This window comes from Vicugna pacos, chromosome 24 (assembly GCF_048564905.1).
Source record: "Vicugna pacos chromosome 24, VicPac4, whole genome shotgun sequence".
NCBI classification, from domain to species: domain Eukaryota; kingdom Metazoa; phylum Chordata; class Mammalia; order Artiodactyla; family Camelidae; genus Vicugna; species Vicugna pacos.
The window spans coordinates 24,548,974-24,572,854 of NC_133010.1; the positions used below are offsets into that span (position 1 = coordinate 24,548,974).

The window sequence follows — 23,881 nt, forward strand, 5'->3', positions numbered from 1 at the left end:
GAGCAAGGATCTGGGGGAGAGTGTTCCAGGCAGAGGAATGGCAAGTGCAGAGGTCCAGCAAGAGGAGCAGCCTGGTGGGTTTGGGAAACATGGAGAAGGGCAGTGTGGGCAGAGATGGTGGAGCTGAATGAGAGCAGTGGACAATGAGGCTGGGTGGGGAGGTGGGCAGGCGACTGGGCAGGGGCTGCTATAAAGTTGTTGACCTTAACCTTGAATGACATGTGAAGTCAATAGAGATTTTAAAGCAAAGAAGTGACATGATTCAACTGTTATGTTGAGCACAGACTGTAGAGGGTGGGTAGTAGGTGAGAGCATTAAGCAAGAAGACCAGCTAGGACACTAGCACAACAGAACAGGACGAAGGAGAGTGGCTTGGACCAGACTAGGGGCACTGGAGGGCTGCAAGGAGCTGTTTCACAGAAGGGAGGGTGAACCACCATGGTCAGGGCTGATGGCTGGCCAAGCAAGAGGAGGGCTGAGAAGGTACCACTGGACTCGGAAATGTGCTCACCACTGGTGACTCTGACTGTAGCAGTCCTGCTGGAGTGGTGGGCTTACAAGGCTGAGGGCAAGGCAGTCAAGACGGAAGGGAAGGAAAGAAATGAGAACATACAGACACCCCTTTCAGGAAACTGCTTTAAAGGAATGCACTGGAGCAACAGTCAGGGTGAATAGTGGAATCAGGCGAGGTTTGGTTTTGTTTTAAAATGAAATAATTGCATGTGTATAATCGTGGGAAGATTTGGTAGAGAGAGAAAGGCTGATGATATAAATAGATATAAATGATGCCATATTACAGAAAAGGTTTCCCCAAGCAATTCCTACCCATATGACATGCCATGAGATCCATTCTGATACTTTCTAGTCTTTTCCAGTCTACTCTGTTCTGGTCCATTCCCTGCTGGACACGCCACACTAAACTGATTTCACAACTCAAGGTTTGAAGAAAGCACTGTACCCCATCCTGCTGCCTAATTAAGGTTCCATCTTCGTGCTGGGAATTGTCCTTCTGTGACCAGGCTTTACTGTGACAGAGCTCAGGTTCGCCTGCTCATCGCTCAAAAGACCATAATTGGGAGGTAAGTGTCAGTGGAAAGGAAAGTTGCTTTATTTGGAAAAGCTGGCAATCCGGGGAGAATGCAGACTTCCATCCAGAGACCATCTCCAAGATTCTGCTCAGCCATGACAATTTTTAAAGGGGAAAGGGGGGTACAATCTCAGTTCATTAGGGTAGGAGGTCAAATTCTTTGTCATTTTCCCATCACGTGCAGACCCGCTGACTTCTCCTGACCTTCCTTCAGATGCTGTCTTGCCTACATGGTCTGCCTGCAAATTTACTAAGAGGGGAGAGGGGACTGGAGAGTCAGCCGTTCTTCAACTACTTCATTCTTCATTCTCACTCCTTCTAATCCAGGAAAGGAATCAGCACGTTAGGCAAGTCACCGTGTGCATTGAGCAAAGCAAAAATCAGAGTTAGGTCAAATGTTGCCTAGAGAGCTCATCTTTCTGATTAAGGTCTGAGGATAACAGAGATGAACGAACAGAAAAGGGGTAAAAGGGCTGCTTATTTTACCAAGGGGAAGGCTTTGCTCAAAAAAGTCAGGGTAGAACCAGTTTACGAACACTTGAGAAACTCAAGAATATTTTGTTTTACAGACTGGACTGTGCTGATGGCCTGAGACCCAATAGCCCAAGTGTTACTCAGGCAGGATTTCTCCCTTGATTAAAGTGCTAACATCCCCTACACCGAGTTCATTCACTCAGAGTCAGCCACATACACAGGTACCAGCCAACCTAAAGGAACAGGAAAACAATAAGAATCGATGAAAAATGCATCAGTCTGGTAATAGTGTTTGTTTTGTGCCGCCGTGATGTTTGCTTTCACCCTCCCAATATGAATCTTTGGCATTTTAACACACTACATTGACATTTTGGAACGAGTGGCTGGCTGAAGCTTCTTTTCTACGAATATGAGATTCTCTTTACTTCATGTATGTGGGAAGGTTAAGTCAATTATTCCTAACGGTAAAACGATAAAAATAATGCACACATGAGACTATAAAATAACAGCTATGTTAAAAGTTAAAAGCATTTTTAGAGTATAGCCTATACATGTATACACACACACACACAAATTATTTCATAACTGGACCCTGGCTCATGTACTGGAGGCACTCAACCATACGAATGAATGAAGAAATGGATGGATGAAGAGATAAATGGAAGAGTGAATGAATGAAGTCGACCTAACCTACCAGGGTACACGGTTTGACTTAACTGTTTCAGCTTAGGTTTTCTTCCTTCTGCACCTCCCACCCCCAAATCTATTTAGAGAAAACAGTTTTTACCCATATCAAATGAGGGTGTGATGTGAATATATATTATAAAAATTATCATGAACTTTAAAAAAGAATAGTGTTTTTAGAATGATTTTTAGAATAATGCTACTACTTGGCCTTTCTGTTTGGCCCCAGGCCATCTAGGAAGCTTGGGTTGTGAAAAGAGCATTGTGCATGAATTCTTATCTTAGAGAAGAAATAAAATATCCTTATTTAAATGGAGTTGAATTTGGAAATGCAGAGATGTTAAACTTGAGTAAATTAGGTTATTCAAATCTGCAGCAACCCCGTCATCTTTGGTCTCTTTCCTCATAGTGAGACAGCAAGATGATATTGCTTCAGAATAGAAAACTAAGCACACAAGTAAGTACCACTTAAAGTTCTACTTCCTGTGAGAATGCAGAGATGCTAACTGAGGGCTGAGAGGATGTGCAGAGTGGACTCCCTTCCGTGTTTAAGGAGGGCTTGGGTTGATCCCACTGGCCCACCACTGGTTGAGCACCTTGAGTTAATTTTCTAAGGAGTGGTGTATTTCCAATGGCTGGTCTCATCCAGTTTCAGTTGGGACAAAAAACCCACATATTTCTGACATGGTTGGCTGGAGGAAGGAGTCCAACTTGTGGATGTGGGGTCAAATAAAGCAAAAAGATCAAAGTCGGCATCAAATGCACTAAATAATTCCAAGGGCACCAACTTGTCATCAGCGAAGCTAATTTGGGAGACTAATCTAATTACTCCTGAACAGACAGGACAGTCGCTGGGACAAAGGCCAGGCCTGACAGATTGGGATGCAAAGTTGGGAAGCAAGGAAGAGGACTGATTTCGCTTGGAATCAACTATTATCTGACCTTGGAACAACTTTCAAGTCCCAAGTAACAGCGTTCCAGCCAGCAAAGAGTTAGGCAGTGAGCAATGACACATGAAGTCCTAAGGCCACCGGGAGGTTGGTGACAGTACTATGGGATGAGAGACTGGCGGTCTGCACTGTCACTGTCCTGTGGGCAAAACTCAAGCACCCCATTTGGAAGAGCTCCCTTCCAAGGCAGAGACAGAGCAGGCTCTAAAGTGGACCAATGACACATGAGTTTCATAAATTAAGGAATTTTTCAGCTTTATTTCACATTACATGATTTAAGAAACTTTTGCAAATACCTGTAACTTACACCATGGCTTAAGTTGGCTCTCAAACTTCAACACGCATCAGAATCACACAGACAGCTTGTGAGACCGCTGGACTGCAGACCCAAAGTTTCTGGTCCAGTGGGCCTGGGATGGGGAAGGAGAAAGTTGCATTGGTAACATGCTCTGCACTGATATGGATGCTACTGGTGGGATGGAGGTGGGCACACTTTGAGGAACACTGGTCTAAAGTTAAAAGAAAAATAAGGTGTTGGGTGGGGGGGAACAGGACATTTCCTGGATGACAAGTTGTCTTAGAGCAATTCGTGGTTTGCTAAGTGAACTTCTGTAAGCAGTTCTTTAGAAGCAAAGATATGTACACAGATACATAGTTTGTGTGTGTGTGTGTGTTTTTTTAAACTGAACTTGTACCCATCAGAGCTCAAAGAGAAGAGTAGAACCAGTAGGAGATGTTACATATAATGCTATTGCGGCGCTAGGTAAGGAAGTCTGAAGGCTGCAGTGCAGATGGTCAGGAGAAGAGCATCGTGAACAGGGAGGAGCCCCACATGCACAAACTTAGGGAAGGCCTCAGCTCTCTTTTAAAAGGCTCACCTGATTAGGTCAGGCCCATGAAGGCAAATATCCCTTTTAGCTAGCCTCTGGAAAGAAGTGTGAACTGATTTCATTTGCTGTGGAGCTCATTTAACAAATGAGCTGTCCCCATCCCCCAGCCCCAGTCATGGGCTTTCACAGAGAGAAGTGAGAAAATTGGGGCGATCAATATTACTGGAAAGAAAAACATAAAATGAGACAAGAGTGTTGTCTCACTCATCTGTGTGCCACATCTGGAGAAGGCAGCAATAACTGCTTCTCATTGATTTTAGAAAGTGGATAATTAAGGTCAAAGTTGATTATGAAATGGGCTAAAAACCAAACAAAAAATGGACCTGGAAAGAAGTACCTGCCTTGAGAATGAACATGAGCAACTGTCAATGTCAAGTCACTGTGCAGTTATAGGCCAGCTGGCAGGCACAGAATTGCATAAGGAAATTAGAGACTTAATGGACAGACATCAAATGTTCTAAAGGAAAGGATTATTTCAATTTAAAACTCCTGGTGGACACAATTGACACTGATTGAAATAGAGTTCTATATCAGCTTCAAAATCCACATAAATTCCAGGGACGATTTCAAGAGCACACATTTCTGCCTTAAAAATAATTTGTCTTCTTATTAAATCTTCACATTATTCCTGCCCATTTGATGTACTCATTAGATGGTATTTACTTTCATCACCAAGAGAGGACCCCCAAATCTCTTTCTCAAGGGGTCTGTGTACACATACAGCCCGTGACAACACAGCTCTACATGTGCCAGGAAAGTTGCACCATAACCAGAACAGAAGGGAGCCACCCATGTGACCCTGCTGCTGGCCACGGCGCCACGTCTGCCCACGGAGCGGTCATTTCCCTTCTTTCCCACTGCACTGGCCATCAGACTAAACCCCGTCTATGTAAGCTTGGGGTTATCGTTCCACCACAAGAAAGAAATGAATAAAGCACTTTGAATGCAATTATTCGAAAAGAGACTTTTAGCTTTCCCAATGAACAGCACTGACTTTGAGAGAGGGCATCTTTTCCTATTGCTGTTCATCGCTGTGATATTTTGTCTGTGATTACAGATCATACGTCATCAATATTATTTCATTTTTCAAAACTTAATTCTAATGATGAGCCAATGCTGAGCACACCATAACTACCCACAACTCGTTAACCCTGCAGTCTTAACATTCTTTCAAACATGGTAGAAAAAATATTTTGGTTTAAATATTTTCTTTCTCCTCTAGTATCATTCTAACTTCTTAAAGAGGACAAAAGCGGACTGAGCTAAGGCAGCCAGGGGGGAGGTTGGCTTCAGAAAAATCTCTTAGCTACACGGCAAAGCAAACAGAACAAGGCAAAAGACAGAACTAGTGAGACCATGACTTTAATGACTGACTTCAGGACTCGTGAGAGGCCCTTCCTACTCCCACGGCTCTGGGGACAGCCAGATATGGGCCACCCATCTCCTCTGTTTTGGTTTAAAGAAGAAGGGATGGCAGGATCGGGAAAGGTGGCCAGAGGAAGCTGAAGTGATGAATCAATTCATGTATCAGAGCAGCCTTCTCCTGACAACCACCACCACCATGGTGGCTGCCATGGTGTGTACTGGTTGTGTGGTACAGTTCGGAGTATCTGGAGTGGAGAGTGAGAGAGAGAGGAATAGAGCAGGAGGGACGGTCCTGTCAGAGTCAAAGGGGCAGGACCCACACATGGCGCAGGGCCTCTGGCCGTCATCTGGATGCTGGCTGTTCCTGAGTAGGAAGGGAACTCATTGGAAGGTTTCAGGCAACAGATTGACATGATCTGTCTTAACATGGTCATAGCGTCACTCCAAATGCTGTTTTGAAGACAGACCAAAGGCAACAAGTGAGGCAGCTGGGAAAGCAGCTGGAAATCACTGCACTGAGCTGGGGAGAGAGGTGTGGGGCTGTGGACCACGGTGGCTGTGCAGCTGGTGAGAACGGCTGTGTGCCAGATAGATTCTGAAGGCAGAGCGGAGAGGGCGCAGACGTCATAGATGGGGGTCTGAGAGAAGGAAAGGAACCAAGGATGATTCCAGAGGTTTTTGTCACCATGAATTGAACTTGGAAGCATCAAGTTGCCATTTATTGAAATGGGTAAAAGTAGCTTGCTAGGTTCTCATCATGTTAAACTTGAAGTGACGTCAAGTAGGTCGCTGGATATACGAGCTTAGGAGGGCCATGTGGCTGGAGAGATGGAAGAGGCTTTTCACGTGTGTGGGAGTGTGTGCATGTGAACAAATTTCTCCAAGGTCGGAGAGGAGCTAAAATGACAAAACAAGCCCAAAACTAGGCAGAGCACTAGTGCTTGGTTTCTATCATTTTTCTAGCCTTCACCAAGGTTCTAAACATTTTAAACACATTAACGCTACCATCACATCTCAATGTGACAGTTCCTCCACTGTTTCCGTACTGCCCTGGGTTTCCAATAGACCAGTGAATTACTTGGAATCTCTCCTACATTGCTGATTTCATCATTCAAAAAGATTTCCAAGTACATATGGTGTGTTGGAACTCCACAGAAGCCAAAACCTAAAATTTTTTTTTTATTGAATTTTTTCTCTATTTCCTGTACACACTGAGGGTCGGGAGTTTTATTTTTATGACTTTTTCTTTGCACAGTTGGTGAATGCTGGCATTTAAAAAATATTTTTTAATTAAAAAAAAAGGAAAAAGTTACACTGAATCCTGAATATAGTTATGCCCTGGTTCTTTAGTACTTCGGCCATTTTCTGCAAGCTCAGTGCTAAATTAATTACTAACTTCTGGAGAAATTCTGTCAAGAAATTGATATATAAGGAGAAATTCTCCAAAGGATGTGCTTCACATTCATTCTTTTACGTTTTCCAAGATTTCTGAAACAAGCTAGATCACGTGACAGCTACACAATATCTGTATGTTATTATCCAGTACTGCCTCTAGAAATATCTTGGGTAAGTTGGAGTTCAGCAAGGGGCACTCACCCAAAAAATCAATTACTCAAAGAAGCTTTTTTGTTTGTTTTTTCACAGTATTGCATTTGAGAATATTGCCCTTTGAAGTTTTCAGTAAATATTTACGAATTTCTTTTAGATTTGTCCCCCTGGTCATTACTGTTTTTCTGATAGTCTAATTCTGTCAAAGAAGAGCATTCATCAATTCTGTTTCTATTTTACCTTGGATTCCAAGTGGCTAAGAGGAAAATTAATGCCTACCGTATTTCAACAATTAAACCCAACTTTGGGATGAAATACAAATAACCCATAATTTGGAATCAGATATCCCTGGTTTTAAATTCCAATCAGCTTATTGTATGACCTATTATTTAACTTTTCTGAGTCTCTGTTTTCTTGCCTGTGAAATGGACATAAAGTTTCTCCCCCAGGGGATATTAAATTAGGTAAAATATGCAAAGTATTTCCATCGTACTTGACTAATTCTTATTTATTTTTCTTTCCATATAGATAACATGGAACTTTTCTTCTTCTAAGTAATATATATCGCATGTAAGAGTCACTTGACAAATACTTTTACACAGAATTATTGAAAGCCAATTCAAAATTTCATTGTAAATAAGCAATAATAAGGCCTAATGCTTATTGAGGGACTCTGTTCCAGGCACTATGCTGAATGCCTTCTATGTCTTCATCCCTTCTATCCTTGGAATAACCCTGTGAGGGAAGTCCTACTACTGGCCCTCTTTATAGATAATGCGAATCTAGGCAGAAGGGCTGAGGAACGTGCCCAGGGTCATGGGAGCCCATCCCGTCTGAACCCGAGCACTCTGGCTTCGGGGTCGGTAGGGGCCCTCCAGCACCATCCTGCTAGTGCCTTCCAACAGACCCTGTGCTGAGAACCCACACCCTAGGGAGCTTCACCCCTCATCAAAAGTCTGGCTTTTTTAAAGGCTCACTTGACATTTATATATATTGGAGCTCTGCACCTTGTGTTGGTGATTTTATCACTTTAATTTTCCACATGGACCAAGGGATGCATTCCATGCTGGCCTTTCCTAAAAGAGAAACTCTTGTTTCCCTAATGAGTATGTGGTTTGATTTCTGGAGTAGAGGAGGGGTGGAGTGAATCTTCATCAACAGCGGAGCAACTGGGTGCTGCCCAGGGTCCCTTGCCCCTTCTCTGCTCTCAACCACGTGCGCTGCCTCTGGGCTGTGATTCAGAAGCCCCTCTCTGGTGTGACATTCACCTTCCACCTTCCCTGTTCCAAGTCAGCAGGTTCTTCTATCCGTGCTGAGCCTTACCCTTTACTGCCTTTGCTCCTAGTGAGCCACCCAGAGGCAAAAATAAGGAAAGCACGTTACTACCGCATCTTCACTTGGATGGAGAGAAATCAGTGAAAAGGACCCCACGAACAAATGTTTTACCAAAGGAAGACACGGTCACAATTCACAGTTAAAAGATTAAGAAGCACAAGAGAGACCTGCTGATGGGAAAAATCTACCTCTGAGTCGTGATGAGGCTTATTAAGTTTCAAAAAGGACGGACCCTGGGTGCCTGGCTGGCAACCCCCCATTGTAACCCTACACTTAACAGCAAGTAGAAGACTTCCTTTCCTTCTTTTCTTCCAAGCCACATAATGTTGAAATTAAGTGTATTTTTGGAATCGGCTTCATTTTATGTTCCCTCCTTGCAAGATTCATTTAACCTGCAGGCAGCGTAGACAGGAAGACACACCCAATTCTGATGTTCACAGGACTCTCCTTCTGACGGTTCAGGCTGGAACAACAGGTGCAAGGCTGCACTGTGGTCACCAAAGGTACCCATTTTAACCCCAAAGCAACTTTAACTCCCCTACTGGTCCACTAATTAGGTAGCTGATTTCAATTTATCTGAGAACTCTTTGGTGTCACGAAGTTCCCAGGACCTGGCCGCTGAAACTAGCAAGCTAGTGTGTGTCTTGAGGATTTTAATCCTGGACTATACCCATTTCCAAATATACTGGACAGATTCTCTTACCATCACATTCTGAATTTTGCCTTAACGTGTATTTGCCAATCTCCCGGCTCTAGATTCTAAACAACTTGAAGCCGAGAAACTGCAGAGTCCATATTTGAATCTACTACAGGAATTTCCAGAAGCTCAATAAATATTAAACCGAAATACACTAAATTAGTATTTACAATACCTAAAATTTTTTCTTTTGATGGGCAATGCTTTGATTTCCTTTAATCCACCTTCAAGTTGATAAATCTTACCATTGTTACCAAAAATGAGTCAGAGTTCATCTGTTTTGGAGAAGAATGTATGTAAATGAGGATGCGTATGGCTGTTTTTAATTTCATGAAGAGGAGCACACTGCAACTGTTAATCTGCATTGTAAATATTATAATTAGAACAGAGACAGTCCCTAGCAATCTTTAGAGCAAGGCTGAAAAAACGGTTTTAGAGAAAGCTTCTATTTCCCTAAGCAGCCTACGCAGAGATTTAATCTGATTATTTAGGTCAGTTTTTATAGATGAGATTTTATAAAGCCATAGCAAAACTCATCCACTGTGTTAGTCATTCACCTCGAGAATGTAAAAATTAAAATGTATTTCTCTTTATAGGTATTTACTTTGGTTAGTTTCCTTTTTTTTTCAACATTTTTTATAGATTTATAATCATTTTACAATGTTGTGTCAAATTCCAGTGTTCAGCACAATTTTTCAATCATACATGGACATATACACACTCATTGTCACATTTTTTTCTCTGTAAGCTACCATAACGTTTTGTGTAAAAAATACGGAACGCTTCACGAATTTGCGTGTCATCCTTGCGCAGGGGCCATGCTAATCTTCTCTGTATCGTTCCAATTTTAGTATATGTGCTGCCAAAGCAAGCGGTTAGTTTCCTTTTTACTGCAAATCATGTTATTTTTTTCAACAGCAACTGAGGACCAACTTCCCCACTGTTAAAAATGATGCTATGTCATCCTAATATTTTATGTAAAACTCATTTTTAAAATGACCACTAGATGGCAATGACTCGGCATAAAAATATAGGTCTTGCAGGAAGACACCCATTGTGAGTTCAGAGGGGCAAGAAGAGAAATGACACTCAACACCTTTCTCCTCCTTGGCATCTACACAACCTGGAAGGATCCTAGAATCCACGGCCACTGTGGAGGCTGGTGGTGGGGGCTTGATGGGGCTGGGGAGTAGGGACGTGCTGAGAAGGGACGTGCTGAGAAGGGACTCAGGGAAGCCTCAGACATGGCGAAATGAACATGGGCTTTGGAATCCAACAGCCCTGGGTCTGAGTCTTGGCTCTACCTCTTGTGAGATGTGGGACCTTGGATGAATTGTTGGACTTTGCTGGGCCTCAGCTTCTCCATCATTAGAATGGTAGTATTAATACCTCATTTGTAGGGCACAGTGAGAACCAAGTGAGGTGATGGATGTACAGCACCTTACATGTGAGTGGTGCTGAATCAGTCTCTGCCATTCCAGGGCCATGATTTCTTCTCTGAAACCACTGGGGCCAAATCCGTTTCAGAATTTTCAAACAGTAAAGCATAAATTATGTATCTGTGTTCAATGGGGGATGGGGCAGCATTCCACCATAATTCAGATCCTCTCTCAGTGAGTAAGTTAAGACAATTTGGGGAGTCACATTAGCTCTTTCAGAAAACAAATACGTCACATATAGCCCAGGAAAAGAAACTGATCTGGCGACAGACCTTATGCAATGAACAAATCAGCCCAGATATAATCTGAATTCTCCTGTATTTTGTGTACATAAGGTCTACAGTGAAAACCAGTTGCAAGTAGTAGTTGCACACATTGAGGGGCTGCAGCTACATTTTATCAAGATAATTAGCATGGGAACCGTGATCATAGTGCCTCTGTATTAAGTTGCCTGTGACATTTCTGAATAAGAAAGTTCAGACCGCGTTGGCATTGTTGCTCGGAAGAGGACAACTCCATCTGTGGAGGCTGACAACAGTAGAGAAACAAGAAACTGATCGTGGGCTTCCCTGGGTGAAAAATCTCAGTGGGTCCCCAAGAGCCCACAGGATACAGCCCAAATTCCTCACTGGGGCAGCCGTGGTCCCTGGTGATGTTCTCAACCCACTCCTTCGCAGTCTCTACTCCTCGTTTTTAAGCCACTTTGGGATATTTACTCAATGTCTTTGGATTTTCTTAAACTCTGTCTCTGGGCCTTTCCTTTGCCCTGAATGTTGTTTTGCCCACCCTGTGCCTCTCCCCTCTTCTCTCCCCTCTTTGAGACCTGGAGCAAATAAACACTAACCCAAGAGAACTTCTGGGCTGCCAAAGCACATGCTATTTAAAAACATTGTTCTGTATTATCTATCTGCTCACGTGTGAATCCTAATGGGTCTAAGGGAAGGAGCGCTTTTTACGTATCCTTCTGTCCTAGTACTGAACACAGAACTCAGAAATTCATGGACATTGAATCAGTGTTTGCTATTTATTGATTGAAAAGTTGAGTCAAGCATGGTCCAACCCATTGGCATAAAATGGTGAATTCTACTTTATTTTAAATTTGGTGAATGTTTGAAAAGTACAAGACCCTCCCTCTGTCATCCTGCTCTGCTCTTGGAGTCCTAATTTACAGACAAGGAAAAAGGAAAGTGAGACCAGCTCAAGGTCATGTAGCTAATAAGTGGAGTCTTGCCCTTTGTCAAGTATCCAACTGCCAATCCAACACTTTCCATGGCTCAGCCTCCTACAAAGGTAAAGGCACAAAGGCCACTGCACTGTAGTGTCTCAGCATACCATGTGGCACCACTTAACGGTTTTTTAAGTGGCTCTAGATAACTATGAAATATGGCATGCTGGTCTTTCTTTTTCTCCATTAACTGGACAAGTTAATATTCCAGAGGGAATTATTCAGGCATATGAGAGAATTATTAAAGGAAGTTTAGTTTGCTAAACCTCAGTGGGGATGGGCTGTTTTCAGAGGTTTTGCTCTGTAAGATTCATGTAATCCTGGTGGCCACTTTTCAAGAGATTTGCTGACCAAGGATGGGTGAATCAATGACTTCCTTGTATCTGCAGAAATCCAAGAGATTCCCTCGACTCTGAGAACAAATTTATGTCAGGGGTGCATACTCAAGTTCTTCTCTGTTTTTCCCATTAATTACAAAGGAAACGGTACAAATAAATACATCTGTTTAAAAATGTTGATGTGCAAATATAACAGAAAATATCACATTTCTCATCCCTTTGGGTGATTAGGCTAATTTTCCAGCCTGAGTTTGGCTACAGTGAAGATTATCTATCTTATGTCTAACTTGGTAACAGTCCAACTTTATAGTTTGTCTCGATTTTTGCCATATTCAATTCTCGAGTTACTTGTGAGGCTTTTTCTAAATGACTTTTCCAAAAAGTCAGCCAACAGGCCCACAGTTAACATAAACAAAGGTTTCACTGTGTTTCTTAGATGGATAAATTTTGTTCACCATATGGTTTGTCATTCTCAAAACTATTTTTCTGAAAATCTGTAATATTTTCCTATGGCTATTCTAATGTATTTTATCTTTTAGTTTACTGCTATCAGTAGCTTTTTCTTTAAATGCTTTATTTACAGATTTTTGTTTTCACACATTTGACATAATTTATCACAGAAAAACCCAAATATGATCAAAAGTAGACACAATAAGCCATCATTCACTAATTATTTTGCTTCAATAATTATCAGCTCATGGTCAAGCTTTTCTCCTCTGTCCTTCCACCCAACACCTACCCCCTTGAATTATTTTGAAGCAAATTTCAGATGTCATATCATATTATCTGTGAATATTTCTCTATGTATCTTTAAAAAAAACAAGGACTTTCCTTTTTAAATATAATCACAATATCAATAACCACTACCTTCCCTCGCCCCCATCAAACAGTAATTCCACAACATGGTCAAATACCCAGTTAGTATTCACATTTCCCTAATTGTACTGTTCATGGTTTTTTGTAGTTTGTTTCTTTGAATCAGGATCCAGGCAAGGTTCACACATAATAGCCGATTTATCAGTTACTGAAATCTCTGTTCATAGGCTGTCCCACCCTTCCCCACCCCCACGCCTTATCTCATAAACAGGGTTGTTTGTCCTGCACAGTTTCTCACACTGTAGATTTGCTGATTATAACCCCATGGTGTCATTTAACAGGCTTATTCCTCCATCACCTGTACTCCCAGTAACACAGGAACTGTATCTAGATGCCTGATTAGATTTCAGTTATTTTCTTTCTTTCCCTGCCTCCCCTGAGAAGAGTTCTTCACAGATAGTACCCCATACATCCATCAGGAGGTGGACACTGTCTGGTTGACTCTCTCTGTTTAGTGTTTACATATGGATGATCATGCCTGGACCCTTGGAAAGACAGGGTAAATGCTTGATTCTTTCCTCTAGAAAGGAGCTGAGGAAGGGGCTTCCTCCCTCAGCTCAAAACAAAAGGAGAGGTCTCAGCGCTGCACCAGAACAGTCACACCTGACTAAACAGGACCTTCCATTTCAGTGGCTTTCAAACTTTTTTTGACTATGACCCAGAAGGGGAAATACAATTTTTTATTTTAAAAAATTGAGATGAAATTCATGTAACAGAAAAGTAACCATCTTAAAGTGTGTAATTCAGTGGTATTTCATAGTGTCACAGTGTTGTGCAACCATCAATTCTCTCTAGTTTCAACACACTGTCATCACCCCAAGGACACTGCATACCAATTAAACAGTCATTCGCCATTCCCTGTAGCTTCTCGCCCCTAACCACCACCAATCTGCTTCCAGTCCTACGCACTTACCTCTTCTGGATAATCCACATAAATGGAATCACATATTATGTGAACTTTGATATCTGGCCTCTTTCACTTGGCGTAAGGTTTTCAAGGCTCACCTAATACTACTTCATTCCCTTGTGGGGCTGAACAGTAATTCAGCGCACGGATATACCACATCTTGTTTCGCCATTTATACATTGATGACTTTGAGTTTGTCTCTACCTTTTGCTATTGTGACAAGTGGGTCTCTGAATATTTGTGTAAAAGTAGTTGCTTGAATACCAATTTTCAATCCCTCCCGGGAGTGGAATCACTGGGTTGTATGATAATTCTATGTTTAATTTTTGAGAAAATGCCAAACTGTTTTTCACAACTACTACATCATTGTACATTCCCACCAGTTATGTAGTGTTCCGGTTTCTTCACATCCTTGTCAACACTTGCAATTTTCCATAGGTTTTTTTTTTTCAAATATAGCCATCTTAATGGGTATGAAAAATACACTTAAAAATTATTTACATTTTATATCACAACCTAGTAATGACACAGGGAAAAAAATAACTGAAATAAGAGCTTCACAAAATAATACAATGCTCTGATATTTTCTGTGTCATAGTATCATCTATCTTATTTCATTTTTCTTAAGAAATGATGGTTGCAACTCACTAAACTGATTTCATTATCCACTAAAGGGTCGTGATCCACCATTTCAAAATCATTGCTCAATTTCTACGTACAAATTTTTCTAGGAGCTCTCCTCTATTTACATGCAAAATAGGAACGATTTCCTTTTGAGTCCTAGAAGACATCTCACTAAAAAGAAAATAAAATCATAATTATCTCATCAGCAAAGTATGTTGATGTCTCAGTGTTATTGGAAGAGTGCTGGTCCAAAGGTTGGAAAGCAGGGGTTAATTTTAACTCTGAACCCAGCATCTGAAACACCTTTTGCGAGATTCACTTTCACAGCCAGTAAATGAAGGTAACATCGACAACACACCCAGCTGGAGGCTTGCGATGAGGATTGGATAATAGCGTACTGGATGTGGCTGTAGTTTGCAAACAGTGGAATGCTATCAACAGCAAATTGTGACTTAGGTGTTCCCCTAGGAGCCTGTCTGCAGAGCATAAGTCAATAAGCCTCAGTAAATAGTAGCAGCTGGGGCAAGCTCAGTCACTGGCTGCTCACCCCATGTCACACTGGGCCGGAGCCCTCAGCCTGGATTCGCTCATTTAGTCTTCATAATAGCCCTATCAGTAAGTATTGGTGAAAATGGCCCCTTTTGGCAAATGAGAAATCAAGGTACCAGGCAACCTAGTAACAAGTAGGTTACCAAAGTCCTCTCTCTAGGCGGTGGCAGAATTAGGCTGGAACTCAGGAAGTCTGGTTCTCGTGCCTGGATGCTTAACTACTGTGCTATACTCCCTATTTAACGAAGGCAGAAACCAGAATTTTATACTAATGCATATGAGCATTTATCAAGTTTCCTGTAGCATTAGGTGTCTTTGCCAATTAAATGCTTATTTGAGAATAATCAGTGAAGAAAAAATTTTACTTTTTTGCACATTTTTGTGGAAAGAAGAATGTCATTGCAATTCACTTCAAGGAAGGATTGTTACCTTTGAAGCGTATGGACTGTGAGGAGGTTTCCTGGTGTGTGCGTGTGTGTGTGTTCACCCATGCAAGCTTCAAAGAGAGACACCGCCTCCCTAGCAGGGGTTAAGATGTGGTTGTTCAGGAACATAAAAGGAAATCCAAGGAGAGACGAGACCAGTGGCTCAGCCATCAGTGCCAGGCTTCTGAGCCCTGCCCTACTGATCCCATACTGACCTTAAACATCCCCCATCCCTGGGAATGCGGCTCCTGGTCTGGCATCATGAGAGCCTGTCCAGCCTGTGGGGCAGAGATAAGCCTAAATCTAGCCTTTGACTTCAGACACTAAGGAGGACTTCCAGTGAAGAGACTGATCACTTTCAGCGGCAGTGACTAGGGAACTAGGAGCCTCTTACTTTGATTTATTAATCAGATCAGTTTGGTTGGAGGGTCCCGGTGAGAGCACATAAAAGATACAGGGCACTTTCTATCTCAGGGGTGAGCCGTGAATTTTTGTCCTTCAGGCCAGAGGCTGAATCCTCACCAGGAGGTGCTGTTTGCACAGAAAGCGGCGTTTTCTCTCCTCCCACCTCCCCACAAGAGCTCCTTTCTGAGTGCCGCTCCTCCCGGGATGCTGCCCAAAATTATGTTTCTAATGAATTGTGTTGCCAGATTGAGCAGGAGCCAGGATCCTCTTTGGAACTGGGTAAACTGGGCTAATCAGAAACAGGTCCATCTCATTCTCCAGCCGGTTCTACCAGGGGGAAAACCCTGACATCAGGCGGCTCCCACACACTGCTTGGCAACAGTAAGATTATGCTCGGTTTTGTCACCTCCAGGAAGGCCTCCAGGTCTGCATAACTGTTGGCTCATAAATTTCTGTCTCTGTGATGTTTCTGAATTAAGAGGAACAGCTGGTTTCTAAAGGTTCCACTCTTTCATTATTGATGCCAAATGGCTTCCTGCTAACAAATTCTGATTTTTATGCGGTTTCTGTGCTAACACAGTCCTTCTCTGCCATCAGTGTTCAGGTACAGCACGCCTCCCCTTCAGTGCATGGCCCCCATGACCTGGGTGCTAGTGGGTGTCCATCTCTGACAGCAAGGAGAAAATCCACTGAACTCTTTGGCTTCCATCCTGTGAATCTCTCTGTAGGTTTCAGAATACCTTTCCTGGCTGGAAAACTCTTGCACAGCGGGGGGAGAAGAGTTCCTAGTCTCACTTCACAGATACCTGGAATTCATAACACCTGAGGGCTTCTCTCGTTCAACTTTCAACTAAAAGCTCAAGCACAAAACAACAAAGGCTCACAGAGAGAAAGATCAGGACCCAGCACTGTGAGCAAATATGTCATGAATCCTGCATGAAACTCCATCATTTTGCAGGCACTTTCATAGCCCATTGGTCTGTTTTCTGTGGTTAATGCTCCTAGAAGACGTGGCATAAATTCTCAGATTGTTTCAAGATGAATGAAAAGTTTAAATGGGCTGGCTTATGTGAATAGATCACTCTAGATCAATTCTTTTTTTATTATTTCTTCCTATTTTTTTCCTCTCAAGCATATCTACTTCAGGAAATGTGGAGAGAAAAGAGCCTGGTGGGAAAAACGTATCAAGTGATAATGACACGTCCTGGTGGAAAAAGTTCTGGGGCAAACAGATTCGGGGTTTTACTGTTAAACTAACACGAGATTACCTATCCTAACAAGATTTAAGCATCTTGTTTTTATAAATGCTCTTTCATTTGTGTTAAAACAGGGGGAAATATGACATCTAACCCTTTTTTCCTGAGAAAATAATCACCATCCTTCATGCTTTGCCAACAAAAATCCCTTTTTTTTTCCCCCCATTTATGATAGGAGTTGCAGTATCTGTAACTTGGGAAAACTACCACTCTAGCTGGGGTATTTGTTTGATTTTGTCTTTGACCCTTGGGTTTTTTGTGTGAGATGTGTACGTGTATGTGTGTGTGTGTGTATGGGTGTGTGTGTGTATTAATCTGAGGTGAGGACACTGTCAGAGGTGTAAGAAATCATCACAACTGTTGACAGGGGATGAGTTCTTCATTTTTATTCTATAGACCTTCATAATTGTGTGTTTTTCATTTTGTATTAAAGTATCAAGAACGTACTATTTTTAAAAAATCATTTGGATTTGTTCATTGGAAAGATTAGATCTATTCAGTACTTGTCATTAAACAGTTTTCTCTTAAGCGAATCATTTGCTTATAACTCTATGAAAAGTAGATTTGCTTACTTAAGTTGTGATTTTCCAAAGGCTGTTTTTAGTTTATCTGTTAAAAACAAAGAGAAAGAAAATAGGGAGAGAGATGAGGGGGTTGGCAGGGGGTAGAGAAGACGAGGGAGATCTGCCCTTTCAGCATCTAGAATTCTGAAATAAATGACTAAGACGGAAAAACCACTGAAACCAGCATGTGTTTTCCGCGGTTGCTGATGGCTCTTTGTGGGGCTCCGTGGAACACTTTCACACTATCACGGGGAAACAGCGCAGTCCAGGGTGGATTCTGTTTTCTACGGCTAAAATCTCTATCTCCTATTTCCAGAAGCAGAAACACAAATGAAGTCCCATGTCCTCCTGGTTGAAAACTTAATGGAAAAGAAAATATGTAACTTGTGCTTGGAAATAAACACATACACACAAACAAATGAATACGAGTGAAACTGAGAAAATCTGGGTAAGATCAGTGGAGCATGTTGGTCTCAGTTTCCTGGCTGTGATACTGTACTGTGGTTTTATGAGATGTTACCATCGGGGGAAACAGTAGTAAGTACATGGGACCTCTCTGTATTATTTCTTATAATTGCCTATGAATCTATATTTCAAAGTTAAAAGTTCCCTTAATTTTTAAAAATTTAGAAAAATGCCAAGTGAAAAAATTTTATATTACTTTAAAAATAAAAAAATTCAACATTTGTATTTGAAAATAATTAAATTAAAAGTATTTAAAAGACAAAGTCTCCTTTTTAAAATATTTATTTTATACATTATTTGTCTCTTATAACACCTATAAAAATGAAAGGAAAAAACCCAGATACAGTATATTTTAATACGTTAGTTCAGAGCTTAATATATTTTTGGTATATTAAACCAATAAACTAAGTTATATGGAGAAATATGAAGGGAAGTTTTTACCAATTTTTGTGTAATTCACGTGGAAGATGCATTTTACGTTCATGGGCAACATTTAGGGAACACTGAAAATTTTGTAACTTTGGATGGAAAAAATAGTGGAATCAGGTAAGTCCATTAGCCTTAATGGCTATTAAAAAGGTCTTTGCCAGTATAAAACCATAGTACGTTTGCTCTTCAGGGATAAGAGACAGTTCTAAGAATAACTGTTGATGCTTCGGAGTAAAATGTGGGTTTGAGACGAGAAGACAACAATTGCACATTTAACTAACAAATCATGTGGGCCTTTGCAGTGGATAGAGAGGATGAAAAACGCGAAGTGTCTGTAGATCCATCTTTCTGTCTATCAAACTCCTACTGCCTTATTTAGATGCAACTTTTAAAACCTTTTCTTTTGAGATAAATGAACTGTATATGTGTATGCACACACACACATACACACACACACACACACAGATGCATTTAAAAGAAAGAATACCAAGAGACCCCATGTACCCTTCCCTCAGTTTCCCCAAAGATAACTCCTTACACAACACGATACAACATCACAAATGGGAAACTGACACTGACACAAGCCACTGATCTTATTGACAAATGATGCTTTTTAAACAAAAAACTGCAGTTTGAAAGTTGCTGAAACAGCAGATGACTACTAGTATATTTTCCAAAAAACACATCCTACACCCTGCATTAACTATTTTTCTAAAGTTTGATTCAAATTTTACAGATTCTGAGGCTTTTTCTCTCCTTATTCTTGCCCTTCCTACCTTTTTGCTTGTTCTCCTTTTTTTTACGCTTTTTTAAACAAATGATCATATAGTTAGAAACAAATTGCTTTGGATATTTTCTGACATACATTTATGTCATTATAAAGCTGAGAGACAGATTATCTGTGGCGACATTTTCAGAGACCAGACTTCACAGAAAAGGAATAACTCAATTCCCTACAAAAGATACGTTACTATCTAACAGCTTGTCCAAGCCTTGGAGTTATTAAATTTCAACTACAGCATAACAAAGCTACACAGACAACCTGAACCTGAGATTTGGTTTCGATGTGTTATTTTGCAAGGTTTGGAGAAGGCAATGTTGTTGAAAGCAAAGGGGTTTCCCTTTAAAATGTAGTGCTTTCCTTAAGAAAGTGGTTTGGAGAAGGAGATTCAGTCTCCTTTCCATCCAATTCAGATGGCCTTCTAAGAGGCACTTCCAAGTAATGGCAGCTGTCCACATGACAGATGGTCCCAGTAAGAGAGAATCTGGCACTTGACAGTGTGGAGAGGAAAGAGAACTTACAAGAGGGGAAGGAACAGGACTGGAAAGGTAAGAAAAGGCTCCCTTCACTCGAGTACAGTGGTAAAACTTGAAGGGTTTTAAGTATCAGATGACGGAATAATTTGCATTATGACTATAATGGATGGAAGAGGCAAGAGAATAAGCAGGGATGTCATTCTGAAAGCGATGACAGTGGTCCAGGTGAGAGATGCTGGCTGGGTTGAAGTGATACCAGTGGAGATGGAAAAAGAAAGGGGACAAATTTGGGACAAATCATGGTGGTCAAATCTGTTAGATTTGGTGATAGAATGATAGAGGGAGATGTTGAAAAGTGTCTCTGGATTTCTTGCATGAATGACCAGATAGATTTAAATGCCACTTAATGAGATGGAAAAAGAAGGTAGCATTTATTGGAAGGAGACAGAAGGAGGGACTCCTTCTGGTGGGAAAAATCAGAGTTCAGCTTTGGACATGCCAAGTCTGAGAAGCCCATAGGACATCCCAGTGGAGAGGTCAAGGACAAAGTTGGAAGAGAAACGAGGAGGGAAGTCTGGACAAAGAAGAAACTGGAGGGAGAGGGAGTCCACTGTGTAGGTGACAGAACAAGAGCCCAGGTAAGGACCTGAACTCAAAGAGCCCCTTTAGCCAAAGAGAGCTCATGGGTGGTTCAGCACAGGCAATTTTGGTAGTCTATGGAGAAGTCAGATTAGAATGGGTCATGGAGTGAATGTGAGATAAAGTCGTGAAGAAAGTGGGTTTTGTCTATAAAACAAAGGAAGTAGAGAAAGAGCAAGTGGAAAAATAAATACCTGAAGGAAGAAATCATTTCAAGTATAGCTTTTTTTTCTTTTTAGATATGAGATACTAAAGCAGTTGTTCTTTACCTAGATTATACATTAGAACGACCTGGAAGGAATTTTAAAATTCTGATGCCCAGGCCTCCTTCCTTTACAATTAAATCAAAACCCTTTGCAAGCTGGAGCCCAGGCATCCGTGGGTTTTTTTGGAAGCACAACAGGTCAGTCCAGTGTGCAGGCACATTTGAGAACCAGTGGACTAGACGTGGTTTTCAACCCCTGGAAGAGCTGGTTCAAATGCAAATTCTGAGTCAGAGGTCTGGGTGGGGCCCAAGGTTCTGAATCTCTAATAAGCTCCCTGGTGATGCTGCTGCTTCCTGGAGCTGCAGGACATTCGATGGCAGTTATCCAGGAGGGAAAGAGGTTCAAGCTGCAGGAGAGGACTGAACCCAAGAAAAGGGATGGGAGGCCAACACCCATGAGAGGACCAGCCTAGGGTAGGAGGAGAGATGCTGTAAACACAGGAGGCGGCGGACAGGGTTGGGCTGATACATTTGGTGGTCAAGAAGATTAAGGACTTAAGCCCAGGAGTTCTGACTGTCCTGGTTTCCATGCACACATTTCTTCTTTTCATTCTCTGCTACCTCAGCTAACCTCCTTCATGGGGATATTTCCCCCTTTTGTGAAGGTTAAGGCCATGGTACCTGAGGGTTGGCAGGAACCCTGTAGGTCATTCGGCCTTTACATGCCCCGTGTTACAGATGTGGCCTGGACGTCACCTCCTCCCGAGGGCAGAGCAAGACTACATGTAAGGCTGGTGAGGCGTGAGTCCCTGAGCGACCTGCCTCGGGCTCTTTGTAGTCCTCCTTTGCAAGGTTAGGATGAGCCCGAGTCACTGTGGTGGGGCTGAGCCCACAGATGAGGCTTTTTCCTATTCCTGGTGCCACTTGGGGAGAATAACCAGGCAGTTGGTCAGTGTCCAGGCTGCTGTAATAGTGTCACCATCTACCGGGCATCTGCTCACATCAGCCCTTCCACATGGCTTGTCTCGGTTTATCCTACAAGAACCCTACATCGCAGGTACTATTATTACTCCCATTTCACAGATGGGTAAACTGAGGCTTACAGAGGTTGAGGAACTTGCCTCAAGTCCCATTCTTTTAAGCAGTAGAAGCAGTGGTTAAACTCAAGCAGCCAGCCTCAGATATCACACTCTTAACTATGATGGTAGCTGCCCTCTCTGTCAATTAATGAGGTGGGTCCTGCTGGCGTGACAGATAATTCTTCTTGGGTCTCTAGCAATCCTGCACATCTTTCTAGTAGAGGCACTAACTGCCTTTGTTTCAGACTATGTTTTCAAGGATGTTTGTACAGCAGTCTTGTACCACAGAGAGACAGTGTCTCTGCCCAGGCAACCTTGCTTAGTGCCTGGTATAAAAGAACTGAGTTCCTCATGCTCAAGGTTGCACTGCTGTATCCGAACCTGCTACATCTGCAGGTATCTCTGGCCCTCTCTGCACTGCCCTGTGGTCAGAACTGGTGCTTGGAGAACCCAAACAAATGCTAGCACTCCAGCTAAAGTATCGCTGTGAAAAATAAACTGCCCTTTGTCTCTGACCCGAGTCCCATGTCTTTAAAAGCATCCACGAAGTGGTGGCAGGCTAACCTAGCTTGAAAGAAGGGTAAAATGGAGGCCTCTTCACAGTTCTTGACAGGTGCTATTATCTCAATTATATAGACAGGTAAACTGAGGTTCAGAGAGGCCATGCACAGCCAGTAAAGGACAGAGGTGGGATTTAAACTCAGCTCTGCCTTAACATAGAAAACAAACTTAAGTTACCAGGGGGGAAAGAGAATGGGAAAGGATAAATCATGAGTTTGGGACTAGCAGATACTAACTACTATATATAAAATAGATAAACAGCAAGGTCCTATTGTAGAGCACAGGGGACTATATTCAATATCTTGTAGTAACCTACAATGAAAGAGAATATGAAAATGAATATATGTATGTATATGTATGACTGGGACACTGTGCTGTACACTGGAAGTTGACACAACAGTGTAAACTGACTACACCAATTTAGAAAAGAAAAAGCAAGGAAAAAGAAACTCAGGTCTGCCTCCATCCAAAACATGGCCTGTACCCACTATTTCATGAGTAGAAAGGGGCCAGATGAGAAAAGGGAAGGAAAATCGCCCATGGACTCCATGGAGATGATCTCGTGATTCCCAGAGGGAAGCAGAGAAAAGTTTAATGCAGATCAGGGAACCCTCTGGGCTCCTGGCCCAAATCACTCGTCCAATCAGCTATTTTCGCGTGGATTTTGTAATGGACGCTGGGGCGCTCCACCCAGATCTCCCCTTCAGGACTGAGATACTCTCGTCCCCGCTGCTGGAGGTATTAGCAGCTAAAGGCCCTCATCTGAGTCCCGCCCATGAACTGTCAGGCTGGAGACTGCTGCCTTACCCAGAGACAAGCCCCATTCTGTGGGTCCAGCAGACAGGGTGGGGTGGGGGCAGGGCAGGAGCAGGAGCACATGATGTCCAGTGCCTTTGCTTCAAGGTGGGACAACTCTGTGTAACTCCAGGGCTTGCTGTGGGAGAGACTCAAATTTTCTGCCTTTTTGGCACCGACATCACAATTCAGCTCCTTCCTCTGCCCAAAGCTCCCTTCTGTCCCCCACAGTATTGACTTGAGTACCCTTCGCAAAAAATTTCCACCACACAATCTTAGCACACAAACTGCAGAGAATCTTTCCCGGGAACAGGCCTAAAGCAGAGCTCATGCAAATCATGACAGAAAACAAAAGGCCATACAAAAAGTGTGCTTCCAAAGATTTTTGTGTGCTTTAAGTTACAATTTTGGGTACCTGTTGGTTTAGGGAAAATCATTCGAAATATCACCTGTAAGCTCACCGAAATCACAGGGTTAATTCAAATTGTGAGAATTCCAGTAAAGGATGAGAAATCAGATTTATTAAGCATTACAGTTGTGACAATTATTCTGCTGTATGTTCACCAAATTGCTTTTTCTGACCTATTATTCTACTAATAAGCAAAAAGCAATAGGAAAATCATTAACTTATTATATAATGCCCTGATGGAAATTTTGAGTATAAGTGAATTTCTGTTTTCCCTTGAGATACAAATACTGTGACTGTTTCATGGATTATGTAAATGGAACAGTGGGAACCATTTGCAAGTCACATTTAATGTGTCTGGGAAAAAGATATTAACCTCCTTTCCTACAGAGAGAGGCAAAAAGACTC

General features: G+C 42.1%; 1 protein-coding gene and 1 non-coding gene across 2 annotated transcripts in view; both read right to left on the bottom strand.

The window, feature by feature from the left end:
- Nucleotides 1–23,881, bottom strand: part of L3MBTL4 (L3MBTL histone methyl-lysine binding protein 4) — a 332,768-nt gene that overhangs the window by 299,500 nt on the left and 9,387 nt on the right. The gene's annotated exons all lie outside the window — the stretch shown is intronic.
- Nucleotides 9,799–9,901, bottom strand: LOC140689069 (U6 spliceosomal RNA). Its single transcript, XR_012063959.1, has one exon. It is a non-coding gene; the product is annotated as a U6 spliceosomal RNA (small nuclear RNA).